The 27559-nt window shown below is 37.3% G+C and overlaps 1 protein-coding gene across 2 annotated transcripts in view; it reads left to right on the top strand.

Moving 5' to 3' along the window:
• Positions 1 to 27559, top strand: part of FRK (fyn related Src family tyrosine kinase) — a 101434-nt gene that overhangs the window by 50447 nt on the left and 23428 nt on the right. The gene's annotated exons all lie outside the window — the stretch shown is intronic.

Below are 27559 nucleotides of genomic sequence, written 5' to 3'. Positions count from 1 at the left end.
AATATAACATAATATAATTCTGGGTATAATACAGGGTATAATATAATACCGGGTAAAATATAATATAATATAACATAATGTAATATAATACCAGGTATAATATAATATAATATAATATAATATAACGATCTTATATTAATTATTGCTCCAAAGACACATTAGAGCTGATGATCTGGCTAGGTCGTATTTTCAGGGAAACATGGTAGTACCCATTTTTCTTCCTTACACCTGATGGTCTGAGATATCAGGACACATGGATTGGAACTGAAGTGAATGAAGGGCAGTGGTGTTGAGACATGTTTTTCAAAAGGTTTATCCTTCAGTTCCTGCCTATTCTGGCACCAAATCAATATGGTATTCCAGAATTGTGTGGTTTTAGCTCCACCCCTACCTAGTTACATATCAAATTAGTCATTATTTAGCCAAAAGTGAGGTTCAATGTTTTAGATTAGCATTAAAATATAGAACAGTAATATTTCCATGAGGAAAACAAACTAAAAGTAGAATTACCTGAGTCATATGTTTGAATAATGCCCAGGCTACCGTGACTATTCTGAAAACTCTCTAAGTAGAATATTATGGAACAAAACAGGTTTACAGGCTTAGAAGAAATTTACAAGGATATTGGCTGTTATGTGCTGAGAGAATACTCTAGCACTTACTTATGGATTTAGTAAGCTTTGTAGGCCCTACTTGGAGACCAGCATACCATTATAGATCCTTTTTCAATGAAGTCAAACAATTTAGAGTCATTCAAACAAATTATCTGATTGCTGTGTGTTCACTGGGGGACAAAGTAAATGCAGACCATTAAGTTCCACTGAAAGGAAATTTTTCTTATTAGCCAGAAGGAGGGCTGTCCAGGAGAAAAATGGAAAGAAAAAGGTTTTCAGTATATCTACATTAAAACAAACAAACAAACAAACAACCCAATTGCTGACAGTTGATTACCATTAAGGAACTTCAGATATACCCCTCATGGCTTTATTTCTTAGTGCGGCTGTCTCCTTAATCAGTCAGAATTGATGAGCTTCCATTTTGCTGACTGCTGTGCTGCTAAAGGAAGGCAAATAACATCCCTTTCTATCTCTGTCTTTCCCACATGACTTTTCCTTAGAAGTATTGTCTTTATTCCTTGGGCGGCAATGGCTTGCAGCTGTCAGAAACAAGCTCCATGAGGGAGCATGATTTATTGAGACTGGGAGGAGGAGCTCCAGAAGCAGCAGACCAAAGTTTGGGTGGGTGCTAATTGGCTTGTTGTGATCTTTGCGTGGCTGTCGGCTCTTGTGAGGTCTGAGTAGATCTGGAAAGAAAGTTAGGGCCGTGACCCTCTCATAACACAAGACACTAATTAGCTGTGAATTACAGCAGCGCTTTTGGATATTACATACTGTATGTGGCAGCCACAGAATCTGTCTTCATTAGATGCATGACAGTAGATTTAGTGACCCTACTGTAATTTGTCATTGGTAGTGAATTGTTTTTCTGATGAAAAATATAAAATTATGACTGCATGTGTCGTGCGGGGTCGACCTGCAGGGTCTCTGGTCCCGCTCCTGTCGTGCGGGGCGTCCTGCGGGGTCTCTGGTCCCGCTCCCCACATAAGAACGCAGGACATGGTGAGGCCAAAAAGGAACACCCATGGAGCCATAAGTAGGGGAGTCACACCACTATATTCTCACTGGCGCCTGGGTTGGAGACACAGGAACCAGGAGCAACACAATTCTCAACCCTCACTGCGCCGCTTGCAGACTCAGCCACCATCTTCTTGCTAGCTCCCCCTTCTTCCTCTTTTTTCCTCTCTGCTAGCCTCTTCTCCTAGCCTAGCCATGGCAGTTATATTCATGGCTAATGGCTCACTGGTTACAGCTGACGGCCAACTAGCCACAGCTGCTGGCCATTTGATCACAGTCGATGGCCATTTACTACCTGAGCCAGCACCTTTCTATGTGAGGCCGAGAGCCTGGAAACTGCTTTTTGGGGCTCTGTCCCCACACTCCACCCCTACAGGCTCTCGCCTCACAATCTACGCGACAAGCGTCTTCTGCGAGGGGCCCTGTGCGAGGAACCCGGAGGTGAATGCTATTTCCTGGACACAGCCAAGCTCTCTGGTCACAGCCAGGGTTTCTCAGGGCACCACCAGTACTTCTGGGCACAGCCAGATTTCCTGGACTTCTTAGGGTCCCACTAGTCTCCCCGGGCACAGCCAGGGTTTCTCAGGGCACCACCAGTACTCCTGGGCACAGCCAGACTTCCTGGACTTCTTAGGGTACCACTAGTCTCCCCGGACACAGCCAGGGTTTCTCAGGGCACCACCAGTACTCCTGGGCACAGCCAGACTTCCTGGACTTCTTAGGGTACCACTAGTCTCCCCGGACACAGCCAGGGTTTCTCAGGGCACCACCAGTACTCCTGGGCACAGCCAGACTTCCTGGACTTCTTAGGGTACCACTAGTCTACCCGGGCACACGAGGGCCTCTCAGGGCACCGCCACTCTCTCTCGGCACAGCCCGGCTTCCTGGACACAGCCAGGGCCTCTCAGGGCACCGCCACTCTTTCTGGGCACAGCCCGGCTTCCTGGACACAGCCAGGGCCTCTCAGGGCACCGTCACTCTCTCTGGGCACAGCCCGGCTTCCTGGACACAGCCAGGGCCTCTCAGGGTACCGTGCTGGAACAACAGCGGCTCACAGTCAAGGTGCTTACATATTCTCAATGGTGGCCGGTCAAGACACAAAAAGCAAACATCCCCCAGTTCCACTACATGGTGGTATGTTCCCAAACAGTCAAGCTGTCCATTAAATTAGGGATGGAAGGCAATTCCCCATAGTCCATAGTCATTACCAGGGCTGTCCTGGGGGTGAGGGATGACCTTGACCTCACCCTCAGCTCCCACGGAGGACTCAGCAAGCCTTTCCTCCTGGAACTACAAGTCCTGCATCCGGGCTGCCTCAGCAAGCACTTCCCAGCCCACGGGGCCGCAACAACCTTCGCTTTCTCCGGCCTCTGCTGGTTGGGGAACCGTCCACGTCTTCCCACCCCTCCACGGGGTCCAGCTCTCAGGCAGCTGCTCCTCCTGGTCTTCCTCAGACTCACGCACAAACTGCTCCACTGCCCTTCGGAGAGCTTTGGCCGGCACCATACCCTGCTCGCTGCGCCATGTGTAGTGCAGGGGATCCTGCCGACTACGCCAAGTGTCGTGCGGGGCGTCCTGCGGGGTCTCTGGTCCCGCTCCCCACATAAGAACGCAGGACATGGTGAGGCCAAAAAGGAACACCCATGGAGCCATAAGTAGGGGAGTCACACCACTATATTCTCACTGGCGGCTGGGTTGGAGACACAGGAACCAGGAGCAACACAATTCTCAACCCTCACTGCGCCGCTTGCAGACTCAGCCACCATCTTCTTGCTAGCTCCCCCTTCTTCCTCTTTTTTCCTCTCTGCTAGCCTCTTCTCCTAGCCTAGCCACGGCAGTTATATTCATGGCTAATGGCTCACTGGTTACAGCTGACGGCCAACTAGCCACAGCTGCTGGCCATTTGATCACAGTCGATGGCCATTTACTACCTGAGCCAGCACCTTTCTATGTGAGGCCGAGAGCCTGGAAACTGCTTTTTGGGGCTCTGTCCCCACAGCTCCCCACATAAGAACGCAGGACATGGTGAGGCCAAAAAGGAACGCCCACGGAGCCATAGGTAGGGGAGTCACACCACTATACTCTCGCTGGCGGTTGGGTTGGAGACACAGGAACCAGGAGCAACACAATTCTCAACCCTCACTGTGCCGCTTGCAGACTCAGCTCCCATCTTCTTGCTAGCCCCCCATTTTTCTGCTAGCGTAGCCACGGCAGTTATATGCATGGCTAATGGCTCACTGGTTACAGCTGACGGCCAACTAGCCACAGCTGCTGGCCATTTGATCACAGTCGATGGCCATTTACTACCTGAGCCAGCACCTTTCTATGTGAGGCCGAGAGCCTGGAAACTGCTTTTTGGGGCTCTGTCCCCACAGCATGTCAACTGGTTTAGCTATTTCTTGACTTCAATCAATTACTTTAAAGGAAATTATTATTGTTGTTACCATTAATATTAATTGTTTGGTGTCCTATAAGCATTTGCACTGTTGTTTAAAGTACACTTTAAGGAAAAAGTACTCAGGACTGGAACTGAGCTGCAGTTGAATTTTTCAGAAGAGATTCTGCATTGCAGATTATCAGTTTACTTTAGACACCTCTGCATTTAAAAACCTCCAGAGTAGTAGAGGGAATTCTGGATTCATCCTCAGTGAAATTCTCTCAAGAGAAAGTGATAATACATTGAAGATAGTTGAAAAATCAGTGCATTGAGGACATGAGGCAAAAATGCTCATCAGCAATATTCAGGGTGATACACCTAGGAGTCGACACCATTTATTTATGCCTTTGTTTCTTTCTTCAACAAATGTTCAAGGTGCCTACTATGCACCCGGCCTTTGCTAGGTGAAGAGCAGCCAAGTCAGCCAGGCCCAGTCCCTGACCTCAGTTGGCAGGAGGATTATAATACAGCTGTCTTGCTGTGAGACAGGAGAGGGCAGAGGCCAGGTCTCTGAGAGGAAGTCAGGAAAGTTTCACAGAGCAGAGAGCACCTGGGTTCTGTACCAATTTGTGTTACGAGGTAGCAGTGTGGGAACGATTATTTCTGTTAAGATAAGTGCACCGAGCTGTGACTATGTCTGGTGTTTTCTAGAGTGGAGGGTAGCGCAGGGGTGTGCGTGCGTGCGTGTAGCAGGGGTGAAAGAGGGGAGGAATAGCAGAAAATGAGCCTGGAAAGGAAAGTGAGAGTTAGACTGTTCAGGGCCTTGCGTATCACACGGAGGAATTTGGACCTTATTTTATCTATAGAGGAAAGTCTTAGGCAGAAAGTGATCTGGTGTGACCTTTCATAGCAGTGTGGAGAAGGAATGAGAAATTTGTTTTTGACTTGTTTCTGTTGATTTTGAGCAGAGTATTTACTATGATAAATGACCATTACAGTGAACATGTAGGTCCCATAGAATATGCAGGACTTTTATAATAATACTTTGTGATTGCTATGAAGTCCCTTCTTGAGAAAATAAGATATGCCTCTGTAGTAGCATAATTTAATTTTTAAATAAACATACTAGAATTTTTCAAACCAAATAAATGTTTATCCTTTAAAGTAATAGATTGCCATTGCTCAAAGTAGTACACAAATGGTAGGACTGTCTTTATAGAAAAGATATCACTTTATGTTAAAGGACCTTAGCTGGGGCAATTATGTGTTTATTAAGAGCAGCTTTGATATTTGAAAATGGCCAGAATTATCTGAAGCAACTTCTGAATAACCTGGACAATTAACCTGAGCAATATCATGGACTTTATAACTTGATAAACATTTCTGCATGTCTTATGAATTACTTCTGAAAGCAATGAAAAAAGTAATAAGAACAACAGCAGCTTATTTAGGGAAGATGTGTGACTGTTCATGTAGACCTTGTGTGTATCCTTCATGGTGAACTTACCTATTCAAAGATTCATTTATATTTATGAGTAACTCTCTCACCATAGGTAAATTGTACTTCTCAAACTAGATTATATACTCCTTCAGCAGAAGAAACATACTTTTATTGCTTCTGTTTCATGCTTCTTCTCTATCTCCATAGTTTCCAGTATAGTTTTAAAGAAAATAGATGCTCAAACACTCATCTCTTTACCCTGTATTCCAGCAGGAGCAAAGATAAGCAAGGCCATCATCACTTTCTTAAACCTCTGAAGTCTGGACCATGCAGTTCTCTGATTTTCTGTGTTTCAAACTTGTTTTAGAAAGAGAATTTCTCACCTTGACAGGTTAGTTGCGTCCAGGTAATAAAACTTTTGTAGAGTAGACAACATTGGAGAAGGGCACCACTCGCAGTGTGGCCCTCTATCTGTCTTCTTGGCACAGGGTCCAGACCCAAACTCACTCTCCACCGATGACTGAGATACCATTATTGCCCTCCAGTTTTTTGAGATCTGTTGACTCATTCTAATCTGATACTGGCCCAATGGCAAAAGGATGTATGTCTCATTATCAGTCCCCAAGCCATCCATTCATTCTTCATTTAAAATGAATGTGGACATAGTGGCCACAAGAGTGTGTCAGTAGCTCTATTACTATTAATCATGAGTTTAAACACGATTGTATACCCCAAGTGGGGGCAAGTATTGAATGGCTGAAAAAAACTGCTCCTTGAATTTATTAGACAATGAACTTCTGTGGAATCTGGAAGCATTTTTATGTTGGTTAAAAATATTTTGCTTTTAAAAAAATGCACATGCTGCAGAAAGAAATTTTTATGTTAATAACTCCAGTATCTCATATAAAATGTATTAAATTTTAAACATGTTGGTGCCATCTTACAAAATGCCTTTTAATTAAAGTCATAATTTAGTTGTGTTCAGCTTAATTGCAAATATCATTGCCTATGAATTGCGAATATCATTGCAAGTGGCTTTTTTCATGAGTTACGGTATATACTGCCTTTTCTTAACATAACTACTGATAAGTTATATTTCATACATTTTAAATATCCCATAAAGTTAAATTAACCTTTTATTATATAGTACCTATTTCTGTGTTTGTGTCTGTATTCACACAGATCCACAGGCAAAAAAAACCTTTTCCTTTAGTCACTGGCTCATGGAGAAATCTACTATCTTATTGAAAATCCATGACTAGCATTTCTAGAAGCCATAGTACTCTTTAGGGGGTTGTATTCTGATTTTTGTTTGTTTGTTTGTTTTCTCACTTGTCTGTGAACACCACAAATTGACTCATCTAAATTTTCTTTCCTGGTTTTGCTTACCTTGTTTAGTTTATTAATTTTTTTTTTCTGTATGAGTATTTTGTGCTATTTGGAGGACAGCACAACAAATAAATGATGCATATTATTGCCCTTTGAATGTAACTTTATAATAATCAATTCCAGATATTAAACAAATAAGTGGGAAGTTGATAAGTCATGTGGAGGTTGGTGAAATTGCTACCTTTTTGGAATTTATGACATATTCCATTCTGTTATTTTTTTCTTTTTCTTTTTATTGGCTGCTGAATTAAATTGATCTTTATTTACTTTTATCCCATGTTGTCCTTCTAGATGAAGATAGTGCTAAGTAACACTTATTTGAGTTAGCATCTCCCTACTTTCTATTCAAGAACATACATAGAGATAGAGAACCAGAGTATTTTTTAGACTCTGGGTAAATATTCCCCTACTTTCAGAGCAAATGTAGGTGAACTGAATAGGACTAAGTAAGTGGCTGGAGCTGACTTTGACTTTCATATGAGATCGGAGCTAGTCAGGAAGAAGGTGGGCGGGTGCTTGGACCTGTGACCGGAGCGTGCCGCTGTCTCAGTGAGGCAGAGTATGCAGCTACCAGGAAGCCAGGCAGCCGCTGTCTCCTGTGTGGCACTGGCTCAGTGGTTTGAGCCTCCCTGGGCATCCATGTGTAACCCATTCCTTTTCTGTATCCATGTGGGACAGCAGCTTGCAGCGCAGTAAATGTTGTAAGGGTAGAAGATGACAGGTGATGATAGTGTGTTGCAAACTGGGTGAAGTTAACCGTATAGAAAGAAGTAAATAAGAACTTGTGATTGTGTTTTTCACACATTCTTCTGGTTAAACAAACAATTTAGCATCACTGTCCTTGTCAGTTTGGGTTGCTATGACAAAATACCAAAGGCTGGATGGCTTCAAAGAGCAAACATGTATTTCTCACAGTTCTGGAGGCTGGGAAGTCCAAGATCAAGGTGCCAACAGACCCGATGTCTGATGAAGGCTTTCTTCCTGGTTTGCAGATGGCTGCCTTGTGTTTTTTTTTTTTGGGGGGGGGGCGCGGGGGAGGGGAGAGAAAGAGAGAGAGAGAGATAGAGAGAAACTGAAGTGTCACTCTGGTCTCTTCCTCTCTTAGACAACGGCACTAATCTCATTACGAGGATTCCACCCTCATGACCTCACATAAACCTAATAACCTCCCAAAGGCCCACCTTCTAATTCTATCACATTGGGGATTAGGGCTTCAACAAACAAATTTAAGGGAGAAACAAGCATTCAGTCCATAGCAATTACAAAGGACAGAATTTATTTTCCTTACTGTAAGCAGGCATGCCAGGGGTGTAGGAGGTGACCCCCATCTTCCTCCAGCAAAGCCAGGGGTGGAGGCTGAACATTGGCTAGACACTGGCAGTGTGTTTAGAGGTTTGGTGTGTCAGCAGCCCTGTGGTGTGTGTGCTAAGAGAGGAAAATGGACACTCATCAAAGTGGATGGAGAGGACAGTGCATATGTTTCTTCCTAGATGCCAAGTTTCTTTTCATTTAATGATGAATATAATGAAAGAAAAAGAAGTCATGAGATTCTAGATACTGTATAACAAAATTTCCTGACTTATGTTCTATAACATAAATTTTTGGATAAGCCAAAGTGTTTCATAGAACAGAGATTTCAGGAGTTAAATGCATTTGAAGACCTCATATTACATTCTCTCTACCCTGATTTGACAAAGCACATTAAAGTCTCAGAAGTCCCAGAGCAAAGAAATTCAGCTTTTCAACCCAGAGTTTCCCAAACTGCTTGATCATACATGGTTTTGTAGGAAAAAATAAGATGCAGACCTAAGGTATCTTTTCAAAATACTTTAATATCAAGGATAAATGGAAAAGTCTGTGAGCATCCAGGAAAAAAAAATTACAAAAGAATGAAAAGTGAGGTAGTCTCAGAATTCTTCTCCACATGATTAAATACTCAAACTCAATATAAACATTTTGAGTATCTTTCTTCTTTTCTCCCCTAACTTTATTGTTAAAATTGAAAAGATAACTTTGTACCCTCACCTAAATTCACCAATTGTTAACACTTTGTGACATTTACTTTCTCTCTCCATCATTTATATGTCTGTATGTACCTCTCTATATAGACATACATATACGTATATGTTAGAGTTGCACATATATCACTTCACCTTAAAAATTTAGGATTAGTATGTAAGTCCCAGGAATAAGGACACTCTCCGACATTACCACATGCCATTATTACATCCAAGAAATCTCACACCGATACAATAATACTATCTACATAGAGTACCTACTCAAATCTCTCCAAATGTCCTTGCTAACTCTTTATTTATTTGCTTTTTGATATAATAAAGGATTGTGCATTGCATTTGGTTATTGTATCTCATTAGTCTCTTATCTAGAAGAGTCAAAGTTCTTTAATAACTTTCCTTTGCAAACCACATATATTCTTATCTATCTTGACATTTCAGCCCTTCATAGTCCTGCTGAAACTCATTTTCCAGCTTAATCTTTCCTTCTCCCTTAAGTCAAACTGTGCTTCCTGCAAGTTGAACACCAGCTATTACATGATCATGCCTTGTACCTCCTGTCTTCCTAACCTTCGTTTTTACTTTCTTTGAGCAAGGTACTCAGAACTTAGCACAGTATCTGGCATGCAGAATTTTTTTTTTAAATAAATATTTGTTTACTGAAGGTTAAATTGTTTTAATAGTATGCTACTGATTTCCCCCCCCCTCGCTTCTCCTTCTCTTTATATAGAAAGATGATTTTCAAAAATGTTGGAAGGAATATTTTGAACTATTTTTTAACCATTCATTTATTCACTCTTCACTTATTCACTCATTCACCCATTCATCACAGAGCTTTTATTTGTTGTGGCATAATTGTACGGACAACTAACTAGTTTACACTATGATAAGCAATTGCTTATAGTGCATGTAAAGCACATATATGCAAAGTGCTTTAAAAACTCAGAAAGAAAACAGCTATTTTCTGGAAGAGATTAATAAGAGAATCATTACAGGGAAATGAGACAACGGTTAATACCATACTTAGTATTGAATAAAAGTAAATGGAAAATAGTGTGCACAAAATTTATTTTTCTGTTCAGATAATGTCTACTCTTAAGAACATTTCTTACTTCAAAAAAGCGAATGATGCTCCTTAGATTAAAAATGAGGATTTATTTTTCTGTGATGCATGTTGGAACGCTTTAACAAATAAAATGGAGATCTGTAAATTGTTTATCTATTACCACCAATATATTTGAATAACCAAGAAAATACTGCGTTGTACATACTATAAATATAATAAATTTAATATGGGGTATATTTTTGGATAGCAATACACTGACAGAGCTGAGATTTGAACCCATGTTTTTCTGTGTCTTGGATTCAGATAACATATAAGTTTAACAATTTCAAACTGGGAAAAACGGAAAGGATTAAAATAAGAGTTGAGCGGTGGAAGACAGAGGGAGACAAAGGAAGAAAGAAGAACATTTGAGACGGCTTGGTGCCAAGTTTTGGATTGAACAGAAAATTAAAACATCTTGGCCCTGGAAATGAAAAGTCAGTGGCCCATAGGCCTTCCAATTCCTCATCCTTTCCACTGGCCTTGAGCAATTTAGTCCAGTTTATACTTCAGGGAAATAATAAGTAAATAAATGTTTGCATCTCAAGGCTGCCTGATTCTTAAATCAAATAAATTATCTAAACAATTTCTTTTTGTTACTCTAAGTGGCAAAAATGTGTTATTTAAAAAAATACTGTAAAATTAAGCTAACCAGTATTTCATATGGTATTTATATAAACAAAGACATTGTCTGCAGCGCTGAATACTATCTGTGTACCTTTATTTTAAAACCAAAACACCATGCTGGTTTTAACTTTCCGCTCCCCTCTTTACAACTGCTGGTCACTGGAGGGCTTCAATCAAACATGTGCTCCCTCTTGTGGTTCCTCAGGAAACAACATGCCATTATGGAAACAATGCAGGTCTTTGTTTTGGTTTCATGATCAATTTATTAATTTATAGGAAGAGGACGAATATCTGATTTTAGTTGAAAACAAATTTATGATTTTAAAATAGCTCTAGAAAGTTGTGCTATAAATGAAAACACACTCAGCAGTAACTTTATTAATGTCAAAAAATTGACCAGGATTTAAATATTATTAATGATTTAAGTATCTAGTTTCTATGTGCTGTTTGTTACACAAAATGTATTCATGATATAAAAAGTGAATGAAATAAATACATTTCAATTTAATAAATTAGTAGCTCTAATTTTAAACTATGTATTTAAACCGATATATGCATATTAGCTACTTTATAACTATTTTTCAGCATCGCATCAATCATGAAGTCATTTCTAATACACTTCAGAAACGTGCTTTGCATTAAGTTATTAGACACTTGGCACAGGAACTACAATCTGAGAAAATATTCTGTTGTCTTAAAAGCCTATGCGTGGCAGGGACTAAATTTATTTTCATATTTGTTTCAGCAAGGTAGGGACTTCTTTAAATTCCCTCTCTCTGCAGAGTTATCTCCTTATCACCTGCAGATACTTTTAAAAGTGTTTTGCTTGAAGTAAAATATAGAGGAGGCAAAAGCATAAAAGAACGAAAAAAGCAAAAATTATATTCTTGTTTTCATGCAATTTTAGTAAGCATCATTTTCTTTATATCTTTTATGTGTATAATCATGAACAAAATGATGACCCAGGCCTTAAAGAACTTCATTCATTCATTCATTCATTCATTCTCACATACTTATTTAATACCTACCATGTACAGTTAGCATTGAGAGGGCTGGGGTACCTTGGCAAACAAGACTGTTTCTATCCTCATGAAATGCACATTCTAAGTGGCAGTGGAGGATTGATGTCCACTAATTAGAAAAGACACACTCATATAGGAGACATATCTATGTATTGTATTACTTTAGTTTTCACAAGAGTAAGCAAATAATTGAAATCAAGGAAAACACTTTGTTTTTCTATACAGAATAATGATGAGTTAAAGTAGAAACGAGAGCTGCTTTCTTACATTGGAATTTGAAAGAAATCTAGAAGTAGAATTTTATGCTAAGATTATCTAGTTTGGGAAGACGAGGTCTTCAGAGCTTCAGTTGGATTCTCCCATTAGTGGTACTGCAGTTTACAATAGTGAACTCCCAAGCCTGGTTGCTGGGGTCTGGGTTCTTCCTTTTACTAGCAGTGTGGCTTTGGATGAAGCACTTAGCCTCCACGTGCCTCAGTTTCTCCTTCCACGAAATGATCATTAAAAATAGTGTCTACCTCTTGGTGGTGGTGTTTGGATTAGATGAATGAATACACAAAAAGTATAGGGAGTCCTCACTTATCATGGGTAGGCTCTGCGACTTCAAGCAAAACGACATGTAATGAAAACAATTTTACCACAGAGTACTTGATATAAACAAGAGTTAAATTGCTACAGCATCTCATCAATGTTATGATGAAACGACATTTAATGAAACCACATTATTCAAGGACTTGCTTGACTTAGAACACTGCTGGAAACAAAATAAGTGATTGTCATTAGTATTAAAACCTGAGCAGTAATGAGCCTTTAGAGAGCTTGTCCTATGATCCTAGCTTGGGGTCATGGCATAACGAAGGGACTTTATGAAACTATGGTAATTGCTGTGTGTGATGGAAGAAAGAAGAAACTGGTTTGGTCTTTTCTCTGAAATTTCTGTTGTAGCTTCAGCATTTTGTTTTGCTTGTTTTGGTCATTTAGGTCTCAAAAAACAAGGATTAGGTACATTAATGAAGCTGCTCTCAGGGATAGAAAGAATGCCCAATGAACAGAACAGAATCCCAAGTGTCAAGCACTTTACTCCACTTATAACCCACCATGTTTGTTTCTCTGGATGTTCCTTTGTCATAGTGATGAGTCTCCAGAATTTGCAGCTTTCAGTTAAATGTTTGTGTCTTAGTTTTCTCTTTCACAAAGTAGAAATCAGAATTTTTCTCTACTACATTCGAATGTTAGGATGACTATATTTATTTCTGTAAAGCTCCTTGCTAGAATAGTAGAATTAGAGAATTTGAACTGGAAAGGATTTTCAGATCATCTCGTCAAAACACTCATTTTATAATTGTGTGAATTGGAGGCCAGATAAGATTAAGTTACTTGTTCAAGGTAATGCAATTAGGTGTGAGCATAGCTAGCTTCAAAATTGGATCCTTTGACACCTTTCAAATATTATTCAGAAGTCATGCTGCTTTCTTTAAAATGTCCTCTATTAGTCAGTTTTTGCCCCTAAACCTCAGTGGTATACTTATGTTACCTGAGGGCTGTGAGTTGGTTGTGCTCTGCTGGGATCTGTCTGGGATAGCAGGCATCGTTTTATCTCCATGAATCTTCCATTCTAGGACTCAAGCCAAAGGAGCAGCCACTGTCCGGGGTATGGCACTCTCATGTTGGACAGCAGAAGATAAGGCCTGGGGGAAGATCAAACTATTTAAAGCTCTGCTAGGATGTGCCAAATGTTATGTTCAATCCCACTTCAAAGCAAGTCACATAGCCACGTCCTAAGTCAGTGGGATGGGGAAGGATGTTCCATCTATTGGAAGCCATGGCCGAGGCCAAGAGGAAATGATTTATTGACCTTATGTCTCATATAAATAAATGCAATCAAAGGGCTCAAAATCCAGTAGGAGAGGTACAGTGTAAATATATAGGAACAATACTATGGAATGAATTCAATAGTAGAAGTTGTACAGTGGAATACAAAGGCCCCCGTGAGCTGCTCTGCTTGCTTAGGCCAGGAGGTTTAATGGAGGAGAGGTACTGGAGCTGGCCCTTGAAAATTGAATCTGCAAGTAATACATAAACAGAATGGCATTCTAGTTGAAGTTAATACTTTGTGCAAATCTCAGAAACAGGAAAAGCATGATGCAGTCAGGAAACTACAGATAAGTCTTGCGTGTAAGTCTTGAGGGTAGGATGCCGCAAAGAATTCTGTTAAGGCATCTGAACTCTAGCCAACGGCAAACACTTGAAGAACTTTAAAAAGGAAAATAGCAAGTTTAGATTTACATTTTAAGAGACTATTCTGATGGCTCTGGAAGGTGGACATGATGCTAGAGACAGGAAAAGCAGCATATGAGCTTAGTGCAATAATCCAGGAGAGAGAAACTAAGGTGGCCCTCCACAAGGGGGAGAATAGAGACTACATAGTGTAGGACATAATGCTCAGAGATGAGATGTCAGGAAGAGAGAGTAATTGAGAGTGACCCCCAAATCTCTAGCTTTACTGTCTGGGAATCAAGATGGACGTGCCATTCACTGAGACAGATAAAAGCTGGGGAGGAAACTTGGGGAATAGAGAATGTGAATTAAAATTTTGACTTGGTCCATTTGAGGTGCCTGCAGGGATGTCGAAGGCAAGAGTGAGGGCCACATTGCAGAGAGATACTGGGGAGTCATCACATATTCGTTACAGTCATCGGAAGCTGAATGTCTGCACACTACCAAGAACAGGTTGTAAGAGGTTATATGATGTCCCAGGTCAGAACCGATATGGAAGAAGCAGATGGAGGTGGAGAACCCGAGAAACAGTAAGAAAAGTAGAGTCATAGTATTAGAAGGATTCAAATGTTTCAAGGAGGGCACACTAAACCTATGGTTTCCCTTTAAAAGGTGTCAGTTGCGGAAATAAAACCTTATCTGCCGTGTTATCATCATCTTATTATTAAATGGTAGCAATACATTTACTTGCTTCCACAGCTGTAATCAGTCAGTGCCTTGTGAGAGCTGCCTAAAAATACTGGCTGTTTGGCAATAGAGGGAGCCATTTGGAATAGGGACTCAGAATGTGGGATTCAGTATCTCATTGCCTGGTTTTGAATCATAGCACTAATATTTACCTGCTTTGTATCCAGGGGCAAATGACTTACTCTCTCTATCTATTTTAGTTTCTCCTCTGTAAAATGATGAAAATAATACCCATATTCCACAGCATAGTTACGAAGATTAAAGAAAATATTACATAAAAAAAAGCACTTAGCACAGTGCTTCCTTAAGGTAGGTGCTCAACAAAAATCCAATTGTTTTTATTATTATTGCATAAAGAGCATTACCTTTAGCAGAGAAAGATACAGGCGTTGGTCTACCTTGCATTAAAACATGTGCTTTGAATTATTTTTCTGGGAGTAGTGATGGATCAGGCTGAGTATTTGGTTGCTCACCTAGTTCACCCCTGAACTAGTAAGAGACACTAGGAAGATGGTTGGCTAGCCTTTCAAGTGCAGGCTGTGATTAGGAGATGGTCTGTCTTTATTGAAATGTTTACCTGAACATGACCTGAACTATGTTTGCACTGAGCCATGACAAACCAAACTGATTCTAAACAGACAGAGCCTGCCTTACGTAAGCTTCATCTAGTACTTTTCTGAAATAAAAAGCAGGAACATATCTTATATCATGGGTCCTCAATTCAATATGAAGACATTTCCAAGAATGAGAGATATCTGCTTTTGGAAATGCAAATGAATAATGAGCAAATTACCAATATTGTCTTGCATATGTAAAAACAGTGAAGAAATGGAAGGAGACAATATTTAGCTATGAAAATAAATTAGCTAATGCACGAAAAGTCCATTGTATTTTTCACAAGAAAAATTGATTTCACAGTATTTTAATGATCATTCATTACATTTCTCAATGATTTTCTTGTTCGCTCTGTTTAACTTGTCTGCTAATTACTGAAACTGGGTCGGGGGAAGGAAAAGAGGAATTTAGAGAGGGCTTCATGTGGGTTTCGGGATTTTTGAGAGGGAGGGGAAAAATGGCATTTCGTAAGCTTTGAGATCTAAGACATTCTACTGAGAAATTAGTAAAGAATTACTTTCTTTAAGAAAAGGAAATAAGTGGTTAAATGTTTCTACTATTCCTAGCCTAGATGGCTAGACATGGATGCCCCCTGCAAACAACTAGCACTTTATTTCAGACCCCTAGGCTTTGTTTTTCTCCTCAGTAAAAGAGGAATTTACCACCCAGAGAGAACCGACTGGATGGTGAACACACAATGTGAGCTATAGATGATGTATTATAGAATTGTATACTTGAAACCTATGTAACTTTACTAACTGTTGTCACCCCAATACACTTGAATTAAAGAGATAGAGAGAGAGACAGAGAGAGAGAGAGAGGTTTAGACAAAATTGTCTTTAAAATTACGGATCATTTACACATTATATTATCTTTTCTCTGTCTTTTCATTGACAAAATAGTAGGACTTGCAAAGATTGCTTAGCCTAATAGTGCTCTTTCTGAAGAATTTTTTCAAGTTTGAAGCTCCTAAGACTAGTGCCATACCTCTGAGGAAGAGAAACCCAAGAGAACCAGCCTGTTCCATTCTTGGGCAGGTCATTTCATTAGAAATTCTTACGTTTAGTAGATGTGTCATTTCACTTGATTATTTATTGTTTCATTTGTGATTGTGTTTATTTACTTTTGCAAAATGTTTCTGGTTAGGTTACATTACTGGAACAGTATAAAAGTAAACATAAAAAAGATAAAATCAATGAAAAAGAACAGAGCAATAGATCTTGCTAAGCCTCTAATGGGAGATACTTATCAGTTTAGCAGTCAGTTTAGCTGGGAATTCCACTTATATCACTTAACATATATGTTTTTTCTTGTTACTACATTATTTTTATGATTATGTTTTTAACTCTCAATTTTCAGATTTACTACAACTTAACAGTCATTTAATGCTATGAAAATGCTGCAGTGAACATCCTCATACATATTGCTTTTCCTATTTTGGATGATGAACTATGTTTAGTTTCCCATACAAATGCTTTCATTGACTTTTATGTTGGAAAGGAGCCCACATTAATGGACATTATAAGGACCAGCCCTTTGCAATGTGTTGGTGTGGTTACTATTAAAAATGTTGATGATACTGCTCATTGCATTTTCTGTGTTTTCTTTAGGAGGACCTATGTGAGAAATTTGTTTCTCATTTCAGTAACAGCAATAGTTGTGTGTATGTGTGTGTGTGTGGGGGGGGTTTTTTGTTTTTTTTTTTTTTTTTTTTTGGTAACAGTTTATTACTATTTTTCTTCAGGGAGTTTGGTATCTGATATCTTTCCCTCATGGCTGTGAGCTGCCAGAAATGCAGACAGCCGAATCTTCGGCCCTCATTTAGCAAACATGGATTGGAATCTAAAGAATATCGTGCATAAAGCGTACCAGCATGGCTCTGAGAGTCATCGTCTTCTCCTTTCCTTTTTGTACTGTTTCCTTCATCCACATATTAAATTTTTTTTATATTGATAACTTATGCAAGCCTTTGAATCTTTCTGGAACAAAGCAGGCATATAACCAAATAAATGTATGTAAACATTTGGACTATTTCCTTAGGGTAAGTTTTGAAGAGTAGAAGTATTGGCCTTCATATCACATTAAATCTTCACTCAGTGAAGGATTTTCTGTAGGAAACCGAGATAATATAAGCCAAGTATGTAAATTCCTGGTGATTTATTGCAGATATAATATTGAGTGAGAAGTAAGATTCCTGAGAGGAATGAAGAGTCAAGTTGTTTCCCAGAGACTTTCTATGTAATATCAGATAGTACAAATGCTATTTTCATGTGAAACTGTGATAAATGCTTTCAATTAAATTATCTGATAAAATATTGAATGTTATAATTAAGTATTGTTAATTAAAGAGCTACTCATCTTAAGATATCATATGCATAAACAATAAAATTGAAATTCTGTTCTGAAAATTTAAGAATTAGCTTTGATAGGAGTTGGTCTATTTTTGTAAGAAGTTAGACCATGAGGATCTTGAGAATAAGACCAACATTTTTCTGAAAAATATCAGTATTATTTGGACAGATATATGGTTAAGGCTCATGATTTCTGTGCTATATAATGTGAAAGAGATAGTTGCTTTTTGTGTGTAAGGGTTTGATTAGTCAGTCTTTTACTATAAAGCTATCTCGGTTGGTATCCTGGATCAGTAACAATCCTGAAGACCTCAGGACAAGAGAACTATCAGATGTTTCCTCAAAGAGCTTTTTTAGTAAGTTTTTTGACTCACCTACTGTAAACATTCTCTTAATGGGTCTTCACTTAACTTGGCCTGCCAGTTTAATAGTCAGACTTCCTGACTGGTATCCAGAGCACGTTGAGTATGCCTGGAAGGCAGGCAGTTGCCCTTAGGGACCCCATATTTGAGTTGTATGCATAAAAAGAGTTCTGTTTATTCATTTCTGTTTCAGTGGATTATTTTTTTTCCCCAGAAAAGGAGAGAACAACTCTTCTACCTGACACACTTTAACATTTTAAGATAGATGTACTTTCTTCTTTTAAAACTACTCATATCGGAATCCTACCATTTGCTTCAGAACAAAATGCAGTGTAAAATGTGTGTGTCTTGAATTCTGGTTTGATGGGGGATAAATATAATACCTCAATTAAGTGTTATTTACTTATTGGTGTAGACCCATCTTAACATGATTTCTGAGGCAATGGTATGAGAGGAGTTATCATGATTATCTTTGTAACAGTTTTAAAAAGTACAAACAAACCTTCCACAGAGAAACAAAATAAACAAATTTACAAGTGCAGGAGTTCTTTCACAGAGCATTAAAAAAGCCAGTTCTTTACTTTATACATTTGGTTACCGCTATGTTATGTAGCCATTACTGTTCAAAGAGTGGAGATTTTTACTTTGGAAGTAGCTCTCTTTTGTTGACAGCGTTATTTGATAATACTGATATTCTAATATAGTATTTACACATTGCACATTTAGATGTATCTATCATCCTTTGTGAATAATGACACTCAAACTATCCCTGTGGGGGTATATAGATAAGATCATTATTCTCATTCTCTAGATAAGGAAACTGAAATGGAATTCCTTGCCTAAGGTCAAAGAACAAATCACTGGCAGAATAAGATTAGGGAAGTGAGTTCTTGATTTTCAATCCTTTGTTCAATCATCTGAGTCATATTGTTTTACTCAGTACGGGAATAGATTATTATCAGTCAGTAGAAATAAGGCTGTGCCCAAATGATGCCAAAAGACCAGATGAAAAATGAAAACCTGTTCAATCAACCATTTGTTTATCTCTAAAATGCCAAAATCCTTGTTACACTGATATTTTTCACAGAGCATCATGGGTTGTCTTTGTGTGTCCCAGGCACAGGCAGGCACAAACTCTATGTTTATATTGCATTAAAAAGTTAATTTCTGGAAGTTCTGTCTTTTAAAAACATAATTTTGGAATAGCTTGGATTTCACAACAACAACTTAACGTTCTGAATAATATGTTAGTAGTGTGGTAGAGTGGAGACAGAACTCTTTGAAATTGGTTTTTGATGAGATCTGATAGCATTCGTCTGTACAGTGGCAGACAAACCCTTTCCTACCAGGAAAGACAATGTAAAATAAGATCTCTCCGTTAGGAGAAAGCTGGGTTTCTATATCTGCCATCAACAACTAAAAAAAGCATTTAGGCCTGACAAATAGGACTGAAATCATAAGACTCCATTGATATCACATAAATTCGCCCCAAATCAGTTACTCTGGATATAGCGGTGTCCAAATAATTAGGAAACTTGTGTTGAGGTTGTTATAGAAGTTTATGGGAAGAAATAGTTGAACCAACCTTTGTTGTACTCCTCATACATGCTTACCTATATCTCTGCAATATATCCTAATTCTTGGACATGTTCTGGTAGATTAATCAGTTGACAGGTGAAACATTGTCCCCTAGGTCAAGCAGTATAAACGAGAGTCAAGATGTAAACTCAGGATACCTGGCCTTTTAACTCAGTTCATTCAATCATGGTACTGCTAAGTTTTTTGATGGATGATTTTATTATATTTTATAGTTAGCCTTATATATATTTTTTTGCCGTTGAACTACTAAACTGCTTAACTAATTTGAACTCATAATAATTCACAATAAGAATGACACAAGCATTATCATTCATTTACAGTCTATAGAATTTGGAATAGGTTTAGAAAGATTATAGTGAACCAGAAAAGAAATAGAAAATTTATTTCTCCCTAGTTCTGAGACCTCCTGAATTCAATCTTTATTAGAAATGTCAATGAAAATGTGTGGACTCACTACTAAAAAATTAAAACCACCTTTAGAAAGCAATCATATATTTTCATATATTTTAGATTTGATTACTCAGGAATACGATATTAAAAGTACCTTCATCCTGACTATAATGTATTGAATTTCCCTGATGTAGCGTCTGTGGTCTAATTTTTAAATTATGTATACCTTTCAGTCTTGTTGAGATTGAAACCTTGAATGAACCACATATAAATATCCTTGATGTCAGTAAGAGATGGAGTAGTTATTTCTGTGTTATAGAGCAAAACAATCAAGAAATTAGATATAAATATGAACGACTACTCGAATAGTATTTATATCCTGGGGCTAAGTTTGCTTTCCTCCCTTTAAAAATAAAATTCCAGGGAAGTCTTGTCTTGAAAGTATTTGTAGAATTACCTATTTGATTTTGCAGCAGACATTTCAGAAGCTTATATTGCACTTCAAATCCAAGACTTAATGACATCATTCATTCATCTACTGTGTTTCCCTGAAAATAAGACCCAGCCGGACAATCAGCTCTAATGCGTCATTTGGAGCAAAAAGTAATATAAAACCGGGTCTTATATGATATAATAAGACCCAGTATTATATTATATTATATTATATTATATTATATTATATTATATTATATTATATTATATTATATTATATTATATTATATTATATTATATTATATTATATTATAATGTTGTAGTAAAGATCGAGTCTTACATTATTGTAAGATAAGACTGGGTCTTATATTAATTTTTGCTCCAAAAGTTGCATTAGAGCTGATTGTCCGGCTGGGTCTTATTTTCGGGGAAACATTATTCATTCATCTACTGTGTTTCCCTGAAAGTAAGACCTAGCCGGACAATCAGCTCTAATGCATCATTTGGAGCAAAAAGTAATATAAGACTGGGTCTTATTGTATTATATAAGACCCAGTAATATATTATATTATATTATTATATTATTTTATTTTATATTGTTATATTAAAGACCAAGTCTTACATTATAGTAAGATAAGACCTTGTCTTATATTAATTTTTGCTCCAAAAGGTGCATTAGAGCTGATGGTCCGGCTGGGTCTTATTTTCGGGGAAACACGGGAGCAGATGGTTAAGTTAGTTGTTACTCTGTGCCAAGGTCTGAGTAGGTATTGGATTAAGGCAGCATAGCCCCTGCCTTTCACAAAGCTACCTCTGCTGAGATAAATATACTATCACAAGGTATTATAAATACATAAATACCATTAAATAGGGTGATGTGATACAAAGGAGCTAGGGAGAGGTATATTTCATAGGGTGGGTGGGGAAGTGAGGATTTAAATTGAGACCTGAAGGAAGGGATTGGCTACTAGAAGATTTAAGGAAAAGCATTCAAGTGGTGTTGAAGGCTCTGAGGTGAGAATTAAGTTTTGTGAAAAGGACTAAAATAGAAATGAGAACTCAGAGAGAGCAAACAACAGCCATTAGAAATGTTTGAACACTAAGGTGGAAACATTTGGAAATTTGGAGATTTCTTAAAGTCTGCTCTTTTATTTTAATAATGAAGAAACCAAGGCCCAGTGAAATTCACATGTTTTGGTCATATACTAGTTAAATTGTAACCTGGGTCACCCATTTCGCCATCTATAGCCTTTCCAATTAAACAAAATTACTTTTATTGTGCTTGACAACTCTAAATGTATTGCAAAGTATTGATTTTTAAAATTGAGAGTTTAAACCTTTATCTACAAATAGTTGGCAAACATTTATTTAGTCTTTCTTTATAATCAATATTAATCATTGTGATTTGCATCCCTTATTAAGAAAAATCACAAGGAATATTTTAACCCTTCCGTCATCTATTGACTTTAGTCTCTACCTTGAAACTTATTAGGTATTTAGTGGTGCACTAAAAAGGAATTTTTAAATTTATGTTTAATTCCCATGTAGTCCACTTCAATTTAGAACCAGATACAGTCCATCTTGTTTCAAAAGGGGGAATTTTAAAAATTGCTTTTAATCATTTTCAATTATAGACCTATTGGCTTGCTAGACATTTCAGTTATAATTTACCCACTTTTCTTTTTGATAAATGGCGAGGATTGAATTTTCAGGCCAATAATTTATATAAACTGCAGGTGTACTTTACACTTGTATTTAGCTACATTCTACTTCCAATATTTTTATTACTTTGTGGAGAAATGAATTGGGGCTAATATTATTTATAGCTCTCTTTGATTTTTTTATTAGCCTTTTAACCCATATACAAGAATCTGTTCTGAACTTACCTCTATATCTTAATAAAACCCCTCTACATAGTGATGATTGTACAAGGCAATTAACCTTGCCCCAAATTCATAGTCAATGGGAATGGTAACTCGACAAATCAGGGAGTACAAGGATGTATTCCAGATTCTTAAAAAATTGTAACTTAAGAAACTTACGTGGCTTTTGGAGGAGCTAAATGTATTTTAATATAAAGAACTGAAAGCATTGTCCTGTATGCGGAAATCATGATTTTTTTCCTGTTTTTTTGAGGTATAATTGACAAATACAATTGTAAGACATTTAAAGTGTACAACATGATTTAATATATGTATACATTATGAATTTCCCCTATTGAGTTAAGTAACATATCCATCATATCCATTATATTTATCTTTTTGTTTTGATGAGACTATTTAAGTTCAAATCTTTTAGGAAATTTCAGTTATAAAATACAATATTATCAACTGTACATCTTATATGTTGGTTCCACAGACCTTATTCATCTTATAGCTGCTGATAGCTTGTACCCTTTTACCAACCATTCCCTATTCTCCCCACTCCCCAGCCCCTGGCAATGACTTTTCTACTCACTGTTTGTAGAAGTTCAATGTTGTTTTTTTTTTTTTTTTAAATAATCTACATATAAATGATACCTTATAGTAGTTGTCTTTCTCTGTCTGGCTTATTTCACTTAGTGCAATGCCCTCCTTTTTCATTCATGTTATTTGTTGCAAATGACAGAATTTCCTTCTTTTTTAAGGCTGAGTACCATTTCATTATATAAACATATAACATTTACCTTAATGACTTGCCACACTGAAATAATTCAGCATGCACCATGATGTAGCACTTTGGACACTTGATCTTCCATTTGTCAATGAACTAGAACAAATAAACTTCCCCTCCCCCCATATTTAAAAAAACAACAGCTGATTTATGACACATATAATAAAAGTGCATAATTTATAAGAGTTTAGTTTGTTATACACTCATAAAGTGAACATACCCCTGTAACCAGCATCCAGTCAAGAAATAGAATGTTACCAACACCCCAGTCTGACTCTTAATATCAATAGTTTTTCTTGTTTATATGTCTTTAAATAATGTATTCACGAGATTCATTCATGTTATTGTGTGTATAGTTTGTTTATTTATAAATATTTATAGTATTGTACTGGACTAATAAATCTATAACAATTTATTAGTCCATTATACAACTGATGGACATAAAAATTTTTTCCAGGTTTAAATTCTTTTTTTTTTTTTAATTTATTGGGGTGACAATTGTTAGTAAAATTACATAGATTTCAGGTGTACAATTCTGTATTACATCATCTATAAATCCCATTGTGTGTTCACCACCCAGAGTCAGTTCTCCTTCCATCACCATATATTTGATCCCCCTTACTCTTATCTCCCACCCCGCACCCCCCTTACCCTCTGGTAACCAATAAACTATTGTCTGCGTCTATGAGTTTTTGTTTCTCATTTGTTTGTCTTGTTCTTTTGTTGTTTTTGGTTTATATACCACATATCAGTGAAATCATATGGTTCTCTGCTTTTTCTGTCTGACTTATTTCGCTTAGCATTATACTCTCAAGATCCATCCATGTTGTCACAAATGTTCCTATATCATCTTTTCTTACCGTCAAATAGTATTCCATTGTGTATATATACCACAACTTCTTTATCCATTCATCTATCGAAGGACATTTTGGTTGTTTCCATGTCTTGGCCACCGTAAATAAAGCTGCAATGAACATTGGAGCACATTTGTCTTTATGTATAAATGTTTTCAGATTTTCTGGGTAGATACCCAGGAGAGGGATTGCTGGGTCATACGGTAATTCTATTCATAATTTTTGAGGAACCTCCACACTGCCTTCCATAACAACTGCACCAGTCTGTATTCCCACCAACAGTGTATGAGGGTTCCTTTTTCTCCAGTCTCTCCAACACTTGTTACTATTTGTCTTATTGATGATAGCCATTCTGATTGGGGTGAGGTGCTATCTCATTGCGGTTTTTATTTGCATTTCTCTGATGATTAGTGATGTTGAACATTTTTTCATATGTCTATTTGTCATTTGTATGTCCTCTTTGGAGAAATGTCTCTTCAGGTCCTCTGCCCATTTTTCAATTGGGTTGTTTGTTTTTTTGTTGTTGAGTTTCATGAGTTCCTTGTATATTTTGGATATTAGCCCCTTATCAGAGGCACTGTTTGCAAAAATCTTCTCCCATTCAGTTGGTTGCTTCTTTATTTTGTCGATGGTTTCTTTTGCTGTGCAGAAGCTTTTAAGTTTCATATAGTGCCATTTGTTTATTTTAGCTTTTACTTCCATTGCCTTTGGAGTCAAATTCATAAAATGCTCTTTGAACCCAAGATCCATAAGTTTAGTACCTATGTTTTCTTCTATGCAGTTTATTGTGTCAGGTCTTATGCTTAAGTCTTTGATCCATTTTGAATTAATTTTGGTACATGGTGACAGACAGCAGTCCAGTTTCATTCTTTTGCATGTGGCTATCCAATTCTCCCAGCAACATTTATTGAAGAGGCTGTCTTTCCTTCATTGTATGTTTTTTGCTTCTTTGACAAAAATTATCTGTCCATATTTATGTGGTTTTATTTCTGGGTTCTCAATTCTATTCCTTTGGTGTATGTGTCTGTTTTTCTGCCAATACCATGCTGTTTTGATTATTGTAGCCCTGTAGTACAAGCTAAAGTCAAGGAGTGTGATACCTCCAGTCTTGTTATTTTTTCTTAAGATTGCTTTGGCTATTCAGGGTCTTTTGTGGTTCCAAACAAATCTGATGATTTTTTTGTTCTATTTCTTTAAAAAATGCCATTGGGATTTTGATGGGGATTGCATTAAATCTGTATATTGCTTTGGGTAATATGGCCATTTTAACTATGTAGATTCTTCCAATCCATGACTACGGAATGTCTTTCCATTTCTTTGTGTCTTCTTCAATTTCTTTCAAAAATGTCTTATAGTTTTCAGCATATAGGTCCTTCACATCCTTGGTTAAGTTTATTCCTAGGTATTTTATTCTTTTTGCTGCAATTGCAAAAGGAATTGTTTTTTGTATTTCTTTTTCTGAGATTTCATTGTTAGTATATAGGAATGCAATGGACTTTTGTACGTTGATTTTGTAACCAGCAACTTTACTGTATTCGTTGATTGTTTCTAATAGCTTTTTGGTGGAGTCTTTAGGGTTTTCTATATATAGCATCATGTCATCTGCAAAGAGTGATAATTTAACTTTTTCATTCCCAATTTGGATGCCTTTTATTTCTTTCTCTTGCCTGATTGCTCTGGCAAGGACTTCCAACACTATGTTGAAAAACAGAGGTGATAGTGGACAGCCCTGTCGTGTTCCTGAACGTAGAGCAAAGGGCTTCAGTTTTTCACCATTAATTATGAGATTAGCTGAGGGCTTGTCATATATGGCCTTTATTATGTTAAGGTATTTTCCTTCTATACCTATTTTTTTAAGTGTTTTAATCATAAATGGATGTTGTATCTTGTCAAGTGCTTTTTCTGCATCAATTGATATAATCATATGATTTTTGTCCTTTATTTTGTTTATGTGATGTATCACATTGATGGATTTGCAGATGTTGAACAATCCTTGTGCCCCGGGGATGAACCCCACTTGGTTGTGATGAATGATCTTTTTAATGCATTGTTGTATTCGATTTGCTAGAATTTTGTTTAGGATTTTTGCATCTGTATTCATCAGAGATATTGGTCTGTACTTTTCTTTTTTTGTGTTGTCCTTACCAGGTTTTGGTATCAGGGTAATGTTGGCCTCATAAAATGAGTTAGGGAGTACTCTCTTCTTCAATTTTTTTGGAAGAGTTTGAGCAGGATTGTTATTAGATCCTCTTTGAAGGTTTGGTAGAATTCACTAGTGAAGCCATCTGGTCCCGGGCTTTTGCTTTTGGGAAGGTTTTGGATGACTGATTCAATTTCGTTACTGGTGATTGGTCCTTTTAGATTTTCCAGTTCTTTATGATTCAGCCTTGGAAGGCTATATGTTTCTAAGAACTTGTCCATTTCTTCTAGGTTATTGAATTTGGTGGCATATAGTCCTTCAGAGTATTCTTGGATGATCCTTTGTATTTCTGTGGTGTCCGTCATAACTTCCCCTTTTTCATTTCTGATTTTGTTAATTAGTGTCTTCTCTCGTTTTATCCTTGTGAGTCTAGCCAAGGGTTTGTCAGTTTTGTTAATCTTTTCAAAGAACCAGCTCTTTGTCACATTAATTTTTTCTATTGTCTTTTTGTTCTCTATTTCATATAGTTCTGCTCTGATTTTTGTTATTTCCTTTCTTCTGCTGACCTTGGGTTTCACTTGTTCTTCTTTTTCTAGTTCTTTAAGGTGTAACATGAGGTTATTTATTTGGGATTTTTCTTGTTTCTTGAGATAGGCCTGTAATTATATAAATTTCCCTCTTAAAACTGCTTTCGCTGCATTCCAAAAATTTTGGTAGGATGTATTTTCATTGTCATTTGTTTCTATGTATCTTTTGATCTCTCCTCTAATTTCTTCTTTGACCCAGTCGTTCTTTAAAAGTATGTTGTTTAATCTCTATGTATTTGTGTTTTTTCCTGCTTTCTTTTTGCAGTTGATATCCAATTTCAAAGCCTTGTGATCAGAGAATATGCTTGGTATGATTTCAATATTCTTAAATTTACTGAGGCTGATTTTATGTCCCAATATATGGTCTATCCTTGAGAATGTTCCATGTACACTAGGAAAAAAAAATGTATAGTCTGATATTTTAGGATGAAGTGCTCTATATATGTCAATTATGTCCATTTCATCTAACGTGTCATTTAGGGCTGCTATTTCGTTATTTATTTTCTGTTTGGATGATCTATCCATAGCTGTCAATGATGTATTTAAGTCCCCTAGTATAATTGTGTTTTGGTCAATTTCTCCCTTTAGTTCTGTTAGTAGTTGCTTGGTATATTTTGGTGCTCCCTGATTGGGGGCATAAACATTGATGACTATCATGTCTTCTTGTTGTATAGTCCCCTTTACCATTATGAAATGTCCATCTTTGTCTCTTGTTATCTTTTGTACCCTGAAGTCTGTGTCATCTGATATCATTATGGCTACACCTGATTTTCTCTGGGTACCATTTGCTTGGAGTATCAATTTCCACCCTTTTACTTTGAGTCTATGCTTGTCCTTGTAGCTGAGATGTGTCTCTTGGAGACAGCGTATGGTTGGCTTTAGTTTTTTGATCCAATCTGCTACTCTGTGCCTTTTTATTGTTGAGTTCAGTCCATTTACATTTAGGGTGATTATTGATATGTGAAGATTTCCTGTCATTCTATCTTTAGTTTTCTGGTAAGGC

Source organism: Rhinolophus ferrumequinum, chromosome 3 (genome assembly GCF_004115265.2).
Source record: "Rhinolophus ferrumequinum isolate MPI-CBG mRhiFer1 chromosome 3, mRhiFer1_v1.p, whole genome shotgun sequence".
NCBI lineage: Eukaryota > Metazoa > Chordata > Mammalia > Chiroptera > Rhinolophidae > Rhinolophus > Rhinolophus ferrumequinum.
Note: the sequence above shows the minus strand (reverse complement) of the source record. Positions and strands in the feature narration are given on the sequence as shown.